This window comes from Rattus norvegicus, chromosome 4 (genome assembly GCF_036323735.1).
Source record: "Rattus norvegicus strain BN/NHsdMcwi chromosome 4, GRCr8, whole genome shotgun sequence".
In the NCBI taxonomy this organism is placed as follows: domain Eukaryota; kingdom Metazoa; phylum Chordata; class Mammalia; order Rodentia; family Muridae; genus Rattus; species Rattus norvegicus.
In genome coordinates, this window is record NC_086022.1 from 126,531,885 (window position 1) to 126,550,436 (window position 18,552).

Genomic DNA, 18,552 nt, shown 5'->3' on the forward strand with positions numbered 1-18,552 from the left:
ACCACACACACACACACACATACATACACACACACACACACCCCATCACATAACAATTCTCAGCAAATATACCAAAGTTTGTTCTAATCCAGGATTCAGACTTAGTGTGGAAGAAAACTGCTGGTGTGGGAATTGTGTGTATAACTATGGGTGCCACAGACTAAAGGCTTAGGTGTCTCAGATAAAACACATCTGAAAAAACAGACTTCATTAACTGTCAAACTTCCAATTTTCTGAGCAAGAAGAGACAGCTAAACACAAGCCAACAAGATGTGGCTCTGAATTGCATATTTGTGGATCAGTCACACACTCACCAGGGCTATGGTAACTTCATCGCTTCAAACCCCCAGTGAAGCTGCTTGGTAGAAAGGAGCCTGGCTTCCTTCACCAGCTCCTCTGCCCACCTTCCCTGCATTCCCAGTCACAGTATCAACCTTCACTTGAACCATTTCATCCGTCTTCAGTGAGTCAGACATTGATTCAAGTTCTCTGACCTTTGGCAATACCAGGTTCCAGGAGGTGATTCATTTGGGGGTATTTTGGGTAAAAATATGGTTCTGAGGCTATAGGATGCCCAGAGGAAGTAAACAGATAAACGATGTTGTTCAGAAAGACACGCTCTGTTGTCTACTGAGTCAATAAGAATGGAAGCAAAACCTGCTGGCCCTGAGACAGTCACGTGATCTGGGAGTCAGATTCAAAAGCCTGGGCATAAATTCATAAGTAACTTGGTTAAAGTTTACAGACGTTAGAACCTGTGTTATCCAGCTCCAAGACCAATACTTCCCATGATTCTGTTCTCGGTAAAGGCCCACACATCCCGTCCTCTTCATCCCTCCTCCGTCATCCCATTAATCCACACACATCCATCAACTCACCTCCCCCCCATCAATCTGACAATACAGAGTAATAGTCAACTGTGTGCTAGCCATTGCTTTAAGTTTCTGGGCATTAGATAAAAGTCTGCCTTCATTCTAAGGCAGAGATTCTCTTTACTCTCATGGAACTTCAAGCTAAGAGAAGATAGATAACTGAAGTAACTGGGGAGAAACTTTCCCTTGTTAGATTGTGATAAATGTCATAGCAGAGAGGGGCTGCGGTAGGGGAGAAAGCCCTCTCCACTGAAGGGACATCTGAGATGCCTTTAAGAGCCTATTGACTGCCAAACAGCCAGAAGGCAACAACTGGGGTAGAGTTTTCCCAGCACAGAAAAAGCAGGCGCCCAAAGGCACTGAGGTGGAGGGTGGCTCCTGGAGTTGTTCACAGAAGTCTCCCTCCTCCCTCAGCAGCAACTGCCTTGACAGTGGTGGCCAAACTGGTTGGACAACAGCCTGGCTTAAAGCCCAGGCACAAATGTAAGATTCAGGAGGCCTGCCACTTTGGTGGGCATCTGGAAGTCCTTTCTTCTAATGCACTTCTCCCTGGAATTCCTGGGTTTCTGTCCCGATACCCAGACATCAGCACATCCGGTTATATGTAGCCTTTCTGGCTCCTTCGTCTCCCCCCTCCAGTCACAATACTTTGTTTATCTCTTGTTTGGCAAATGTTCAGACTGAATGAAGGACATGAACCCTGACACTTGCCATGTCTGGAAGAAAGATTTCTATCTCTGTGAGAAAGGAAAAAAGATTTCCTAATGAATACAGAGCTGAAGGGTGGAGACCGTGACAAGGCCAGCTGGGTACTTGGCTGATGTGTGCTGAGTGCCAGAACCCTGCTGCCTGGTTCTGTTCCATTTCCCTTCCTCGCCTGGCTGGTGACTCCTACCATCTGCACAGAGGTGCCCCTCTCTCCCAGCATAGCCGATGGCAGCACAGAGAAGTTCCCAGTGCCAGGTGTCCCCTTTTAATATGCCAATTCACAACAGAGTCCTGCTTCAGATTAATTTGTAATTCAGGAGGCATGGATGCACACCACCCCTGAAAAAAATGGTCCATCCCGGTGACTTTGCTTAGAACTCACTCTTAAAGGGATTTCTTTCTGCATCTAGCTTGGCAGATACGATGTCTCAGTGATGGATGAGCCACAGTTTAGAATGAGATCCTCAAAAGATCATCCCAAGAAGGACCAGTAAAAAAAATAAGAAGAAAATGTGGGAGAGGACGCCATGACATGGTGGACGGAGGAATAATGACAAAGTAGATAGGTACACTAGACAACCAAGGTCCCCTGTTCAAACCTTGGAATGAGGGTCCATTTTAAATCTTCCTTAGATAAGGCTGCTTGAAGGAGAGACAGGGCTGCTATCTCCCAATTCTTCGCAGTCTTTGGCAGAAAACCACATCTGGACCCTTAGTACAGGAAAAGATAAGCAGCCAGGGGCAGAACAATGCATCTCCTGTAGCAGTGGGAACCACAGGCTAGAGTCCACAGGAGTGGGAGGGCCAATGAATTCAGGGCAGTGATAGAATGTGTGGGGCGAGGCAGCTCCACTATGTGAAAGGTCACTCACTGAGCATCTACTTTGTCCTGTGGGTCATAGTCAGTGCCACAAGGTGCAAAGGAATCCCTGTTGGGATACAAAAAAGATCACACAGAGCCAGCCTAAAACTTCTAGGAAGGCGACACTTACCTGAGAGATCATTCTTATTCTTAAGAGATATAGGCGTATAAAGGATGATGTTCGGAGCTAGTCTAGCATGGTTCAGTAGAATTAAGATGTGAGATGGGGTGGGGAGGAGGAAGAGGAAAAGGAAGGGGGAGTGGTTAGAGCAGGGAGGAAGCAGGGCCAGTGGATGGGGCTAGGAGAGAGAGGCAAGGGAAGGAAGAGGTGAGGAAGAAATAGAGAAGGGAGGGCATGAGATAGGGAGAAGAAAGGAGGGGAAGAGAAAGTGGGTGAAGAGATGGAGAAGGAAGGAGGGGAGAGAGAGAAGTCAGGGAGAGGGAGAGGAGGGAGGAGGAAGCATGTCTAGAGAATATGTAGCACAGATGTGACACAATGTTAACAGGAAAATCTAGACTTGCATATGAAAGCTACCTATCCCATCCCTGTGACTTCCATATGTGTTTTTGTTTGTTTGTTTGTTTGTTTTGTTTTGTTTTTAAAGAAGAAACATCCTCATAGGGTGCAGGTATTTGACCACTTTGGTCCCCATCGAGTGGTCCTGCTTAAGGATTGTTCTAGAAACTTAGGAGGTGGAGCCTTCTGGAGTAATTAAGGCACTGGCGTTGGGCTTTCCGAGGGTTAAAGCTTCTAGTTTGCTCTCTCCACTTTGTGTGTGCAGTTGAAGATGTGATCTCTCAGCTCCCTGCTCTGGCTGCCCGCTGCCATGTTCTGTCCCCATGCCACATCCACCACCCCGCCATGGACTCTCTCTCTGGAGTCATGAGCTAGAATAAACCATCCCTTCTATAAGCTGTCTTGGTCATGGTGTTTTATCACAGCAATAGATAAGTGTCTGATATACCATAAAACACTGTGACTTTTAAAAATGGAAAAAATCTGAAACAAAGTGAAGAGTACTGTATTTTTGGTTCGTGTGCACTGTGCTTTAAGGGGTTCTGGATTAATGAGATGTCACAGAGGGCTCCCCTGAGGAAGCAGAGTAGAAAGTCTTAGGCAGAAGGAAAAGGAAAGAATATTCCTAACAGTTGTATAAAGGTGGAGGTGGGAGAGAACATGGTGTCACTAAGATATTGAGATGATAAGATGGCAGGTGGTGAGTGACACATACAATCTGTTAGGAGTTTTGACTTTGTTAAAAAAGCATCCACAAGCCATTGTAGAATCTGCCTACCAAGTTCACAGATAGCTAATTCAGCACCATTATGAGTAGACAGAGTGAGCTCTCAGAGGACAAGAGCTTGGCCATGGATGGTGTCTCCATGGCAACACTGCTACTTGCATCACTGCATCCCTATGCAAGGCTGTGGGTATCCAGAGACGCTCTGATTTCGTTAGCTGTCAGACTTGCTGCTCTGCTAAGAATAAACTAGGACAGACAGTATAGGTTCGTCCTTTGGACAAATGCCTCCACTTCTCTCTGTATATGTGCTAACTGAATATACATATACGTTTTGCTTCACTGGATATTTGATATACTTAGGTGTGGACAATGTAAGATATTGATCGTGATCCTTGTTAAGGCATTACACATCTTTACCATAATTTTTTATTGCTTCTAAGATCATACAAATGATATTCTTCATGTTATAACACATAATAAAAAGAAAATTAGATAGTACTAATCTCTTGGGCTGATCAAAGGCATTCAATTTAGGTAATGCGTAATTTCTCATACCTTCTTCTAGGCCAGTCAGAAGATCAATGATGTCATAGCTGAGGACAGTAAGGCCCAGAGACACCCAATGCTGTGTTTATTGGCCTTTAGGGTTAGAGGTATCTGGAGTGCCACATTACTTTTTTTTCCCCTGAGCCAAAGGAAGGGGAGTCAGTTTGGTTTCATGTCCTGGGACTTCATCTTGACTTTTCTTTTTAAGGAAACATTTGGTGAGTATGTGTTAAAAGACTCTAAGACCTCTCCTGTAGTCATTGCTTAATCCTCAAACCACACTAAGAGATGGGAATTATTATCTTCACTTTATATGTGGGACAACCAAGACTGAAAGAGTTTCTGGAACTTATCCAAGCCTTCACCAAGACCTCAAGGGCTCTGTGAGGCCCCTGCAGACAGACTATGTCGATCCCTTAACCCATGTAAAACAAGCAGTGTTTTTTTTCCCCCTCTACTCACACAGAGGCCCCCAAATCACTGGCAAGTCATAGGAAATTCTTAAGTGGCTGCTTATTAATAACATTTTCAGTTTATATTAGGCCGCCTTTCATCCAAGGGAATGTGGCCAGCTCCATACACAGAGAACCGCAGAAAGCCAACCATCTCTGGTGGGAATGGGGGCCAGCTGGCAGCCACATCCTTCAGGGGCTTGGCTTGTAGGGATTCTGGCACTGGTCACACCCTCAGAACTTGACAGGGGCCCTTTAATATCTGTACTGAAAAGCTCAAGGCAAAACCTTCCCAGAAATCCACATTTCTTGCTGCTCGAGGCCAAGAGCTCAAGATGACCCCAGTGGACTTGCGAAACAAAAGCAACAAGAATTTGCGAGTTTATAAAAAACACCAATGCTGGATAGGAAGCCTGTCATTCATATTGAATTAGACACAACAGCGAAAGATGATTTTTTTTCCAGGGAAGGTCTTAAACACAAACAAAACAAAACTCTTAGGGTTTCCCACCGGAGGGATAGGGGAAAAGGAAGATAAGAGGCTAACTTCCCTGCACCAGGCTGGATTTTGTGGTTTTGTTCTTGGCCTGAACTCATTTCCTCTTTCTGCAGGAGAGAAAGGAAAGAGTGAAGTCCATAGGATGAAAATAACATTTCCTGGTTTCCTGCTTTATTGGAAAGAAGCCTTAGGTGGATTGGATTCACATGGTCCGCAGCAGGAACGTTTTGAAAATGTGCTATGTTCAGATGTGGCGTGGGGAGGAAAGATGGATGCTCCTGATTCCTCCTCCTTCCAGACTGGGAGGATGTGCTGATGCCCATACTCTTGGAGCACAGCAGATGAGATGAAGTTTGCTGGGGGATAAGAGATGAATCTCAGTACTTATCCTCCCCCTCCTCCACCTCAGGCCTGGGCTACCCACAGCAGCCTGCTCTACTCTCTCCCTACTCCTCCCCTTCTAAAATCTACAACCATGTTCTTACAACCATGCTAGTGACACTCAACTCTCCAGCTTGCAAGGTGTCAATGGCAATAAAGCAAAGGAGAAGTCCCCTAACTGTCGTCATCAGTCCCCGTGGACTTTGTCTCAGTCCTCTCTGTCCAGCTGTACTGCTCTCCACTCACAGTCTTGGTTAATGCTGCAGCCATATTGGCCTGCATTTGTCCCTTGAACTTGCTGAGGCCAGCTCACCATTAGACCTTTGCAGCTGCTGTTCTGCCTAGAAAATCTTTCCCTGAGTGCCTGGTCAGCTGGTCTGCTTGTCATCACTTGTGACGTCACTCAAATATGCAGACTCTCCTTTATTTAAAAAAAAAAAAAAAGGTGCTCACCTCTTCATTCCCCAGTCTATTATATTTAATTTTCCCGTAGCAGTTATCACTATTTGAAATTATCTTTGTTGGTATGTCTCTCAGATTTTTCTTACAGAATGCAAATTCCATAAGGTCAAGGATCTTGTAACTAGAACAGTCAGTATCCAGCAAGTAGTTCATGAAACAACTCAAATCTCTAATTCTTGCCCAAATCTGGTTTGGTAGCGCTCAGTGAACCACATGCTCATGATAGCCACGCAAACAAGATATTATTGGCATGTAAATGGTTTGCCTGGTCTGGGCTCAGTGGAAAAGATGCACTTAGCCCTGAAGAGACTTGAGGCCCCAGGGAAGTGGGAGGTCTGGTGGCAGGGGGAGGGACATCTTCTCTGAGGTAAGAGGGAAGAGGAATAGGATGAGGAACTGTGGGAGGGGGGACAGAAGGAACAACAATGACTGGAATGTAAATAAATCAGTCAAATAATTTAAATAAAAAATTGTTGGGGCTGGAGAGATGGCTCAGAAGTTAAGAGCACTGACTGCTCTTCCAAAGGTCCTGAGTTCAATTCCCAGCAACCACATGGTGGCTCAAAACCATCTGTAATGGCATCAGATGCCCTCTTCTGGTCTTTCTGAAAATAGCTACTGTGTACTCACATAAAATAAATTAAAAAAAATTGTTAAATAGTTATATTTTGCAATAACTTGAAACGTGTACTGTTATGAGGTCACAGTTGTAGTGTGACTCAGGTATGTGGTATGAATAAGTATATTACAAAGATCACATCAAAGAAAACTACCTTTGACCTTTGGCCTCTGCAAATGAAGTACATAAAAGACTAATGACAGGATGATCATTACTGCCGAGACAGCATGATGTCAGTATCCTTTGGTCATGCTGTATTTGCTTTGAATATTCAATATATAAAAGTCCAGAGACTAAAATGTTCACAGAGCAGATAGACTAAAATCCTCTGGCCTGCCCACTGGAAATGTTCAAGAGCACTGTGAAGCTATGAAGGGTCCAAAAGGATCTGAGGAAAGGAAAAAGCAAGGGCTACCATGGCTTTAGTGTTGAGACCACAGCTCTTAATTGACCCATCTAGAACGTGGAATCTATAATCATGGATTCTTCTTCCGTTCCAACAGGATACAGCATTAGATCCCATGCACTCATGAGCACAGGAGGCATGTTCTTGATGGGCTGAACACTGCTAGGTTTTTAGTCCTCCATTAATCAAGGAGAGTTCTCTGAACTATAATTCAACCACGTACTACTAGAGGAGTAGTTCTTAAGTGGGGGTGACCTGGTGTCTTCTGGAATGTGAAGAGAGTTGAGGTTCTTTGCATTTTTTATAAATGAACACATATACATTCATAGAAGATTTTGTACTTCATTTCAAAGGTCATCAGTCCTCTCAGTACTGTGGTGTGCCTGAGAAAGCTTGGTTTCCTGAATTGCTTAAGTGTGAAAATACTTTCTCTGAAAGAACATGAAGTTGGGTGAGTAAAAAAGTAGGAGCTGGGAGGAGTTGGGGGGATGGGAAAGAATATGATAAAAATATCCTGTACAAAAATTCTCAAATAACATGGTTATTTTTAAATGTATTTCTTTTTGAAATACCATATATTTTGCATTCCCAAAAATATTCCATATTCATTCCTGAATATCCCAACGGAAGAGCATTATGATATTTTCAGCACTTTAATGGGTATATTGAAGTCATCTTTTAATTATTGTTTTATATAATTATAAATCAATTTTTAAAAATGGAATTCAGAAATAAAAGATACTTTTCCTTTCAAACTTGGTAATATTCTTCATTGTACAGAACAGAGACAAGCATGTATTTATTATTTGATACATACCAGTTTCCATTGTATCTTCATGAATTTTTAAATAGGAAATCATTTTACAAACCTTTTTCCACCTTAATTTTTTTTAAATGTGGTAAAGCATTTTAAAGACATAGCTTTACAACCATTTATCAGGGTGAAGTCCAGTAGTGTTGCATATGTTCTCATTGTTGTACAGTCCTTCCTTGTTTTGCAAAGCAAAACTTTAAATTCATTAAATTAGAAAAAAGAAATAACATACTTTCTTACTTTCTGTACTTAGACTTAGAATTTAGACTTCCCCCAAAGCCTTAAACCTTGTCTTGCACCCTGAAGATCTTGAAATGGTATGTCTTACTCTCTGTGATGCTGTTTCAGAAATTCAAACTAGCATATGATATGACAGTGACCAGCCAGGAACACTGCATGGCCACACTTCATCAGTGAAGGTTGTAAACAGTTCTAAGGTGCTGTAAGGACATTGTGGGGGCAGGTTAGGCAACCAGCTGACAAACGGAAAGGAAGATAGCTTCAGGCTTCCTGATTGGCTCTGCCCAGGAACTACCAGCTTTCCCCCTCTTCAACTCCCAAAAGGCATTAGCCAAACTGAGCTGTTTGGGTGGCATTTTTTTTTTTTTACTGTGTGTGTGTGTGTGTGTGTGTGTGTGTGTGTGTTCATGTGTGTGTCTACATGTATTCTTATGAGCATGCTCATCTGTGAAAGTGGAAAAACATGTTTCTGTTACAAGTGGAGTGAAGGACAGAGGTCAATGCTTGATCCGTTTTTTGATTCAGGATCTTCTCAGGGAACCTGGAGCTCCCCTCTTCAGGGATACAGCTATGTGTCATGATTTCTGGTTGTTATACGGATCTCAGGCTCCAAACTCAGGTCCTCATGGTTATGTGGCAGGAACTATACTGACTGAGCCATCGCCCCACCATCTCCCCCAATCCAACTGAGCAACGTTTTCACCCAGCTTCCCAATGAGACAGGTATTTCACAGGACCCAGCCTGAATAAGACCTAGGATGGCCCATCACTCCTACATGTGACGAGCTTCCTGCACCTTCAGAGGTAATGGGACGGAGGAAGCATGGAGCTCCTCACTGCTTTCATCACACAGTGAGGTACAGACTAAGCCCTGAAGCAGATAACTCAAATAAAAAATAAGAACCCAGAGCCTTCTGAAGCAGCAGTACCAGGGAGCGTCACTTAGAAAGTTCACATCCCTCTAAGGCCAGGGCTGGGAATCAATTTACTGATCAGTTGACTCAGAATCCCTTCTTTCAAGAGAGAAGAACAAAAGGAAATACAGCCATTGACATTAGACAAAGGTCTTGAGCAACAACCCTGGCCCCTCTCCCCAGAAGCCAAGGGGCATGTACATAGGGAACGCTCAGCTTGGCAGAATTTCCCATTCCCTCTCATCTGGCTACATGTCCCCTCTTGGCTTTCCTACTCTCCCACCCAATCTCCCACTCACATCCTATAAGCCAATTAAAAACAGTAGGTGTCAAATTCACCTTTGTGCCAATGTCTTGAATGCTTTCAATCCAATAGTTATGAAACAAGATTGTTTTTAATTGAGGGGTCTGCAAAGAAAATTGAGAAGGAAAGAAATATCTATAAGTCCTGGCACCATAGAGGTACAAGGAAGCCTTTTAAAAAGGTGGGCACAACTCAGCATGGGACTATGGTTATGCTGGATTAGAGTCTCGTCTTTATTCTTCACTGTTTATGAACTGAGAGGAAGTTCCTTAGCCTCTGGAAGTCTTGTTTGCCCAATTGTTTTGCATACCTTTGCCTCCCTTTCTCTGACTTCCCCTCATCTTCAGGATAACAAGTCTTATGATGGCTTTGTTCTGAGCACAAATATATTCATATTTCATATTACATATATTCAATGGAGAGGATTCCGTTCATAGAGGAAGAATGGATCTAACACATTGCTCAAGTTTGCAAAGCCAAGACTGAAAACAAATTCATATTTCTAAAGAACCCCAAATTAGTTAACCAGAATGGAGACCACCTAGGAACCACCTCAGACAACCAAGTCAACATATATGTTCATCACATAATTAAGTAATTAATTAGATACATGAGAGCTGTATGAATCAGGTAAATTATGTGAATCACAATGCATGTTGAGTAGCAAGTAGATCCTTATGCCCTGATAGATATTATTGTTTCTATATACCCAAATACTAGAATGCAGACAAGCAAAAGCATGTATTTCTATGTACACTATAACTATTCTGAAACTGAAAATTTATGTTTCTCAGTTGAGTGCTGGAACTTTCATGAATCAATATCTCCAAGGACTCATAACTGATGAACAGAGGCCAAGAAAAGAGTTGGGAAAATGGCACGCTGCCTAGGCGAAATGAAATGTTAAGAATTTTTGTCTTGGTTACTCTTAATCCTGGATGGGGCTGGGCAATATTTATGAAGTTTGATTTTAAGGAGGAAAATCAAGGCGGAGTTGAGGTCAGTGAAGTTCCCAGTGTAAGAGGAGAGACAAGTAAAGCCAGGCATCTGTCATCTGAGACAGGCTGGGTGATGGCCTGCTAAAGGTCCAACCAAGAGTTCAACTCTCACTACATCCTAAGTCGGAAAGGCCTCCATTAGTCCCTGCATTGCTTATATCCCAGAGTGGGAAAGAAGGGAAGGAGTAGAAATCTCTGGTACACCCTTAACGTGAGTGCCACTACTGCACCAGTGAGCACATCATGCAGATGGCTTGCTATTTATAGCTTGCAGGGTTTACAGCCACACTCATACCCACACTCCAGAGCAGGCGCCTTTCTCAGGAGTAGTTGGCAACACAAATCAGACTTCATAGTTTTCTTTTTTTCCTGCTTTGTTATCCTTTTTTGGTTGTTGTTGTTGTTGTTGTTGTTGTTGAGAGAGAGAGAGAGAGAGAGAGAGAGGAGAAGAGAGAGAGAAAAAGAGAGAGAGAAAGAGAGAGGGGGGGATAAAATTGGATAACTAGGGAAATAGGGGAGGATCTAGGAAGAGTTGGAGGAAAGATTATAATGAAAATATATTGCATGAAATTCTCAAAAAAGTAAATTAAAACATAAACAGAGGGGAAAACAATGACTGTCTAATATGCCTCCTTGCTATAGGTTCCCACTAGAACTAGGAGCAAGTGTGATTCCAGTGACACATTCCCAAATAGGTCACCCCTCACTTCGCTCATGTCCACACTGCCAACCAACATTGTCTTTATGTTCCATAACTCCTTACCGAGTTACATTTCATCTACAACTTGGCTTTCATTCAAATTATTTTTGCAACATTTTAAAATTAAAATATAAATATATCATTTCCCTCCCTCTGTCCTATCCCTCCCTGGATCCCTCTCAAATTCATGATCTCTTGTCCTTAATTATTATAGGTGTGTGTGTGTGTGTGTGTGTGTGTGTGTGTGTGTGTGTATGCATGTGTGTGGATGCATAAATATATAATACAACCTGAGAGCCATTTGGTGTTGCTTATATGTATATAGTTTCAGGATAACCCACTTGGCATTGGGTGACCAGTTAGGGGGCACCCCCCCCCCCCCGAGAACACCAATTCTCCCTTGGAGTTAGCCACCTATATACTGAAAACTCAGCCTCCAAAACACACACGCAAGCACACACATATGTGAGTGTGAGATCGGGGTATTAAAGCCAACATGTTGTGGGTTTTGTTGTTATTGTTTCTGTTTTATGAGACGGTTTCTCTGTGTAGCCTTGGCTGTTGCAGAATTCACTTTGTAGAAACACACTGGCCTTGAACTCACAGACATCTGCCTGCCTCTGCCTCCTGAGTTCTGGGATTAAGGGTGAGTGCTACCACTGCCTGGCTCAAAAGTTGTATTTGAAAGTTGGGACAAGAACATCAAGTATCAACTGCTTGTCAATTACATCAATCAAGAAAAACAGATTTTGCCAAAGTCTTATATAAGCCATTTCTTAGGTTGTAATAGTTCATAGCCCATCAATTTACTAAGTAACAACATCTCAGAGAGAAGAAAGGCATCAGTGGCCACCACACTCGAAAGAAAGTCATTGTCCAAATGCCATTCAGAATTCTATCTGAGAGACAGGGCACTTGACTCTGTATCCTTGATGACAGCAGTGAACAGAAAGCACAGGCTTAGACGACGTTAGAACGAAGCGTTTGGAATGAGTGGATGGGCAAGAGCCTCTCTCACTCCTGAGACACTGGGGTTTAGAAACCAGAGGTTGTCACCCTCTCTGTCACCAATGAGGTTTTTCTTTCTTAGCATTTCAGTATTTTGGATGAACAAATATCAAATCTACTGCCCCCTACTGTTCACAGTTTGAGACTGAATGAGAAAAAATAAAGTTGTGGTCACCAGGAGGAGATCAAGGACAGGGGAGAGGTTACGATTTATTTCCAAGTTTCCTGTGACAAAAGGCAAATTTTAAAGAGGTGTCAAGTGATTCTCCCAATGCTTTCAGAAGGCAATGGAGGCAGGCATTATATTCTCAAATTATTATTATAATTATTATATTATTATCAAAACATTATACAATATACTAATATACAATATACTAAAGGTCACGTCAACCAGGAGGTACAAATTCTCAGTTCTGAGTTTCTGGAAAACGGATTTTATAGCAGACATCTCTCTGGATCTGTTGAATCCTACACTACTCCACCACCATGTTTTTGTGGTGACAGGGACCAACTAAATGCTTGCTAGGCAAGTGCTCTGTCACTGACCAAATCACTAGCCCTAATTTAATTTAATAATTGTCTCACAAAAGCTGACATTGGGGTTATATTTCTGGAAGGAAGAAAAGGAGGAAGAAAGGGAAGGAAAGAAGAAAGGTAGACCCTGGGAGGGCAGGGAGAAACAACAGGCCAACTATGTGTGGCTGCATCAGATCACTGGGAAAGAGGTGTCATGGCAATGAATGAATGGGAACACACACACACACACACACACACACACACACACACACAGAGAGAGAGAGAGAGAGAGAGAGAGAGAGAGAGAGAGAGAGAGGCAAGCAGACCTATTATTTTCTCTTTTCCCATAGCCCAGAGGCTGAAACCACCCAGATGGTGGCACCAGTTCCACCCTGGAACTTTTGAGGAGTCATCCAGCAGGTGAAACAGAGCTCAGAGGCCCAGCCTGGGCAGAGAGGACAGCATCAGTACAGGAAAGGAAGAAAGGAGAAGACCAGAGACCCTAAAGTACCCCACAGCTCCCTCAGCTTCTGAGGCAGGGGCCCTTTTTAAGGGGACCTAGTCCAACTAACACTGGCTGATTTTCCTTAAACCATCTTTTAGGTGCATCCAGTGCAGTAGTCCTAGGCAATAGACTTTATTATATTAACTCCATCAACAGGGTGTGCAGTCCCTTTGAATAGAAGAGTTGGCTTCAGCAGTGACTGGAACCACGTCTTTTCTGCAGTTTTACCTCCCAACAGTGAATACCTGACCTTTTCAGTGGTTTGTTTTCTGCAGCAATGGTTATGATGCTCATGTCAGTGAAGGAACAAGACTAAGAGCTAGCATTTGCCAGGCCATTTACAGTATGGCTGACCCAGCTCTGGGGGCTTCTTATAGGTCACCTCACTGAAGGCTACGCACAGATCTCACGCCTCTCCTTATTCCACAGAAATGGGTACTCTAAGAGATATCCAAGTCTCTCCAGATCTCAGGCTCCAAGCCTGCCTAAAAATCATCTCATATCATTTAACCTCTGAGTTCTTTCCCTTCTCCTTCCACTTCTATAAAGCATTGTCTTTCCCATATTGTTAACTCTCCCCACTACACCCCAACCCACACATATTGCATGGGGGAAGTCTTTACAAAAATAACCGTACTGGTCAAAGAGGCTCTCTTTTGCTCATTGCTCTGTAACATGTTAAAGAACACAATGTTTGATGAAGCCACTGTGCTTAAATTCTCACGTTAGAAAAGTCCCAAGGGGAAAGAGCATTTGATGGAAAGGAAAAACCTCAACAAGGACCCCCAAGAGGCACTAAAACCCCAATTTTCAGAACATGGTGATTTTTATCGAAGTTGTAACTTACTCTTGAGCTCCATCTTGATCATCTGTGGAAGTCATCAGCTGTCTCCTAGGGGGCAGGATGAGAGCAGCCAATGTGGCCTCTAGCAAGAAAACAAGCCTGCTTCCTCTATTAAAGCCTTACTGAGATGGGTTAAAACTGCCTTCAGGAAGAGATACATAGCAAAGCAACGTACATTGCAGGCCTCTTATATGTGGTACCCATGCCTCTATATTCAAGTCATATGAAAGCCCTCCCTTACCCATGATTCCACACATGTTCACAGTGGAAGTAGACCTCTAGCTTTGGGGAAGCAATCTATAAGTCTAGGTAATTCCCCAGCCACTCTGGAGGATGTCGCCACATCTGGCATATATATTTCTAGTCCTATACATCTGGCATATGTATTTCTAGATCACAGCCCGGTATAAGATCACACAGCAAATGACAAGGAGATTAAAATCAGAACTTCAGCTCCAAACCTCCATGGCGGATCAACGGTACTATGATTGGTTCTGGGGAAATCAAAAGCTAGTGAGAGGAACTAACTGTGCAGACAGGCCAGTAGGGAACAAACACAGCCATGTGTGTTACAGCAGGCTAGGCAGTCAGATTCCGAAGCTCTGTCACCATTGCGAAGCCAAGGGGACTAGCTAAAATTAAACCTCAATAATTTGAGAGCCATTTCTTTATCTGGAAGAGTTGGCGAAGTGTGCATGCCTCAGCACCTCTGATGTTTCGGATGTGTGCCGGAATGAGAGCATCGGTAAGGGAAGGGATGCTAGCAGTATTTGCTCTTTAACCCCCACCCCCACCCCCACTGTTGTTGTTATTAAAAAAGAGTCACTTTTAGAGATACACTGTTTCTTAAGCACTAAGATTTGAGGATGCCTATTGTATACCTGTGCCAAGTCACTTTGCCATTTGAACTTTCTAATCAGCAAAGGAAAGACAAAAGTGCTAGACCACCAAAGCCACATACGTCCTGGCCTTAGAGATAATATTTTCTTCAACCCAGAGACTACTAAACACATTCCTGCTTGCTTTGGGAATTAACAAAATTTCTTACCCACCTCCTAGAGGATGAGCCGCGAAGCTTTAGAAGAAGCCGCCACCGAGTCTTGATCTGGTCAGTTGCCCCAGTTCACTTTCCCCCTGGAGCTGGTACCAGAAAATGCAAGCAGGACCCCAGGCAGCCCAAACATCTCCTTTACAGAGTCTCTGCGAATCTGAGCCCTTCCGGAGGCAGGCAGCAGGCTCAAACCCAAACCGGTCTTCTTTTGCATTCCCTCCGAGAGAACGCCCTCCCTGAAAGCAGACCCTGCTAGAGATCCACCAAGCCAGAGAGTGCGACTTGTGCCCTTGTTCTAGGCCTGCCTGAGTCCTGGAATTGTCTTCTCAAGAACCCTTCTCCTCTAAACTCGCCGACTTCACGATTATCTGAAGGAAGTCACAGACCCCAGTCTCTGCGTCATCAGCTGATCCTGAGCCAGACCTGGGAGACCAGTCAGCTGCTCACAAAGCCCGGGCCACTGAACCAGGAAATGTGCAGCTCATCCAAAAAATAATAATAACTGTCACGGAGCGCCTGGCAGAGCTGGAGAAGTCGCTGTTCGCAGTTCCAATGCCTGCATCCTCCGCATGCTAATGAGGCTGTGATGTCAGCAAGTCAGTCACAGCATCTGGACGTCCCAGTCTGGCCGCCCAGGGTTGAGATTTATTTACATGTAAATTAGCCTCGCCTTCCAAATCAATAATCCCTAAACCAAAGTGTTGGGGGGCAGCGGCGGGGGAGGGGGGAATGGAGGAAGTGGGGATTGGGGGTGGTGGTGGGGTAGTGGGGGAACCTTTGCTAATGCAAAGGCTCAGCTCTGTAGCCTCCAAAGGAGCAGAGAAGAAGGGGAAAAAAAAAAATCACATCTCAGAGAGGCTTGAAAGACACATGGCTGTTCGCCCCCACCTTCTTTTTAAAAGCAACATACCAGAGATCTTAGCTGGGCACAGTTATAGTCTGGGTGCCTGGTTCAGACCAGAAACTGTACCAGCCCTACAGCCAGAACTAGATCAATCTCTCTCCCTCCTCACTCACTTCCCCTGCTCCTTCCCTCCTTCCTTCCAGTCTGTCTGTCTGTGTCTCTGTCTCTTTCTCTCCCCTTCCTCTTCCTCCTCCTTCCCCTTCTCCTCCCTTTCTCTCTTCACTCCCCTTCTCCTCTCTTCTCTCTCCCTCCTTCCTTCCCTCCCACCTTCCCTACTCTCTTCTCTCTCGCTATGCTCTCTCTCTCTTTTCAAATGCTGTACTTTTCTTTTCCCTTCAATGTTCATTCTAGGGTGTCAGCTGTTTGCTGCTCCAGATCAAGTCACCTTTGGGATTATATGAACCCCAGAATAAAATGCATTCCCACTAGCTTGGGCTGTGAATAGGTTACATATAACTCCTGACTCCTTAACTTTAATTTCAAGTGAGCACAGGAGATAACATTGTCACAAACCTGGCAGAAGAGTCTGAGGACCCTCAGGCACTTAGACAGCACTGTCCCCTTGGCTTCTATTCTACGGGTCAGAAATCAGGCAGAGTGGGGACAGGCTTTTCCCCATGAGCCCCTGGGATTTCAGCCAGCCAGAACCTCACTGCTGGGTCTTAGAAGGAACGGCTTTAAATACCTTGAGCTCTCTATATTCCTGTACCAAAAGAAGCTGTTCAAATAATCAGAAGCAATTAAGGAAAAACAAAACAAACAAACAAACAAAAGTCTGGAGTTAAAACATGAGGGTTTAGATTCTGCCTTTAGTTCCTGATAGCTAAGTGATCTTAGACAAATAATTTAACCTGTGAGGTCTTCAGACCTAATGTGTACCATTCTCTCATCAGACAAGCATTTGTGTGCATGTGTGTGCTTGTGTGTGATTGTGAGGGGGTGAGTGCATATATGTATGCACGTGGAGATCAGAGAATAGGCTTTGGCGCCGTTCCTCAGGTGTTTTTTTGGCCTGACACCAAGTAGACTAGCCTGGCTTGTTAGGGAGTCTTCTGGTCCATCTGTCCCTGCCTTCCCAGTACAAGGATGGCAAGCTGGAGCCTCCAGGCCTGACTTTTCTTTCATGGGTTCTGGAGCTGGGGTTTAGGTCCTCATGCCTGAAGGCAAGGCTATGGAGACTGGGCACTTTCATAGCCTCTGCACTCACTGAGTTTATGTACCAACGAGCGATAATAGCAGTACAAACGTGAACTACTCAACTATGGCGACAGTGAGCAAAATGCCATTCAGTCTAATAAATAATGATAATTTTTGGACTTTTCAATGAAGCAAGAAAAATTTACCTAGATGTTTAATCTATCAGGGTTGTCGAGTTTTTCTGAGTGTTTTTCTCCATTGTCATATCCTATTGTGCTAAAGTAATTTTCTTTCCATGTTCCCGGTTAGTCCCCAGGCCAGGTAAACAATAGGTACAAAACAGCAGTCTGGACCCTGAGCCTCAGACAATGAAAAACTACAGGCAAGGGCTGTGGTGTGTGTGTGTGTGTGTGTGTGTGTGTGTGTGTGTGTGTGTGTGTGTGTGTGTGTATGCCTGTGAGAGGGAGGGGGCTGTCAGCTGCAGAGGCTGAGGGAGGCCCAGTCCATCAGGCACTGAGGTCCCTGAGGACAAAGCAGCCAGTGCAGCTTCTCACCCCCACCCCACCTCTGCCAGAGAGCCCACTGTGATGAGACCTGCCCTTTCAGCTGGAGCTTCTGAAGCTTCAAATGACTTTCTTTGTTGGATGGTGAGAAGGTAAATTATGTCTTTTGTTATGCATAATTGTATTAATAATGCTTAATCATTTCTTCCAGAAGGTTTTTTTCCCCCTGGTTCACAGAAGACCTTTATGATTAACAACATGGGACTTGGAATAACTTTTTACCCAGAGAAATGGAATATGAGACATACTCTGTTTTAGGTCCCCACTGCACAGAACTCCAAGCATGCCCGCCCTCATTATTTTTCAAGAGGTCACTTAATAAAATAATTTAGAGCCACCAATGGCCCAGTAGAAGTGGTGACATCCAACTTCAGAGTGGCCATGGTCAAGTCTTTTCAACTTGCTTATGGCCCAGTTTTGTCAGATGAAGAGGGCACGCCACACTCTGACCTTCTCGGCATTACTGCCTGAAGATCATGAGATGTGATTCACAAGTGATTGACAATGGGGAAGAGAATTAGAATGGAGAAAATGACTTGAGACTCATCTTCAGCTAGAACAGATTTAAGACAAGGCTACAGATTTCATAAGAATTGGTACTATAGCATGGGATTCATAACATGGTACAGAACTGGTAACACAGTATGGAGCTCAGAATGGATGATCTGGGGTCCATTTCTCTGATTTGGAGCCTGAGGCTCTCTTGCTGCTAGTGATGAAACTCTGGGTGGGCCATGCATATGCTAGGTAAGTCCTCCATCACTAAATAATACTGACCTAGCTTCACAGAGCTGTTGGGGGACTATCTGCTTAACTGATTGATTTCAAGGGTTAAAAGGAAGACTTTAAAATCACTCCCACTCCTAAGGGTATACCCTCAAATTTCCACCTAATGTGGATAAGCCCTATTCCATATACTCTAACACAAACACCTTCGACTCCTAAAAATGTAGGCAAAGAAAGCATAAAACAAAACAAAAGCAAAACAACAACAAAAACAAAA

General features: G+C 43.9%; 1 protein-coding gene across 6 annotated transcripts in view; it reads right to left on the reverse strand.

The window, feature by feature from the left end:
- Positions 1–18,552, reverse strand: part of Prickle2 (prickle planar cell polarity protein 2) — a 345,220-nt gene that overhangs the window by 105,118 nt on the left and 221,550 nt on the right. The window contains 1 exon segment of one of the 6 annotated variants that reach the window (NM_001415881.1): positions 14,947–15,514. The gene's annotated coding sequence lies outside the window, so the exon portion shown is untranslated. 6 annotated transcript variants of the gene reach the window in all.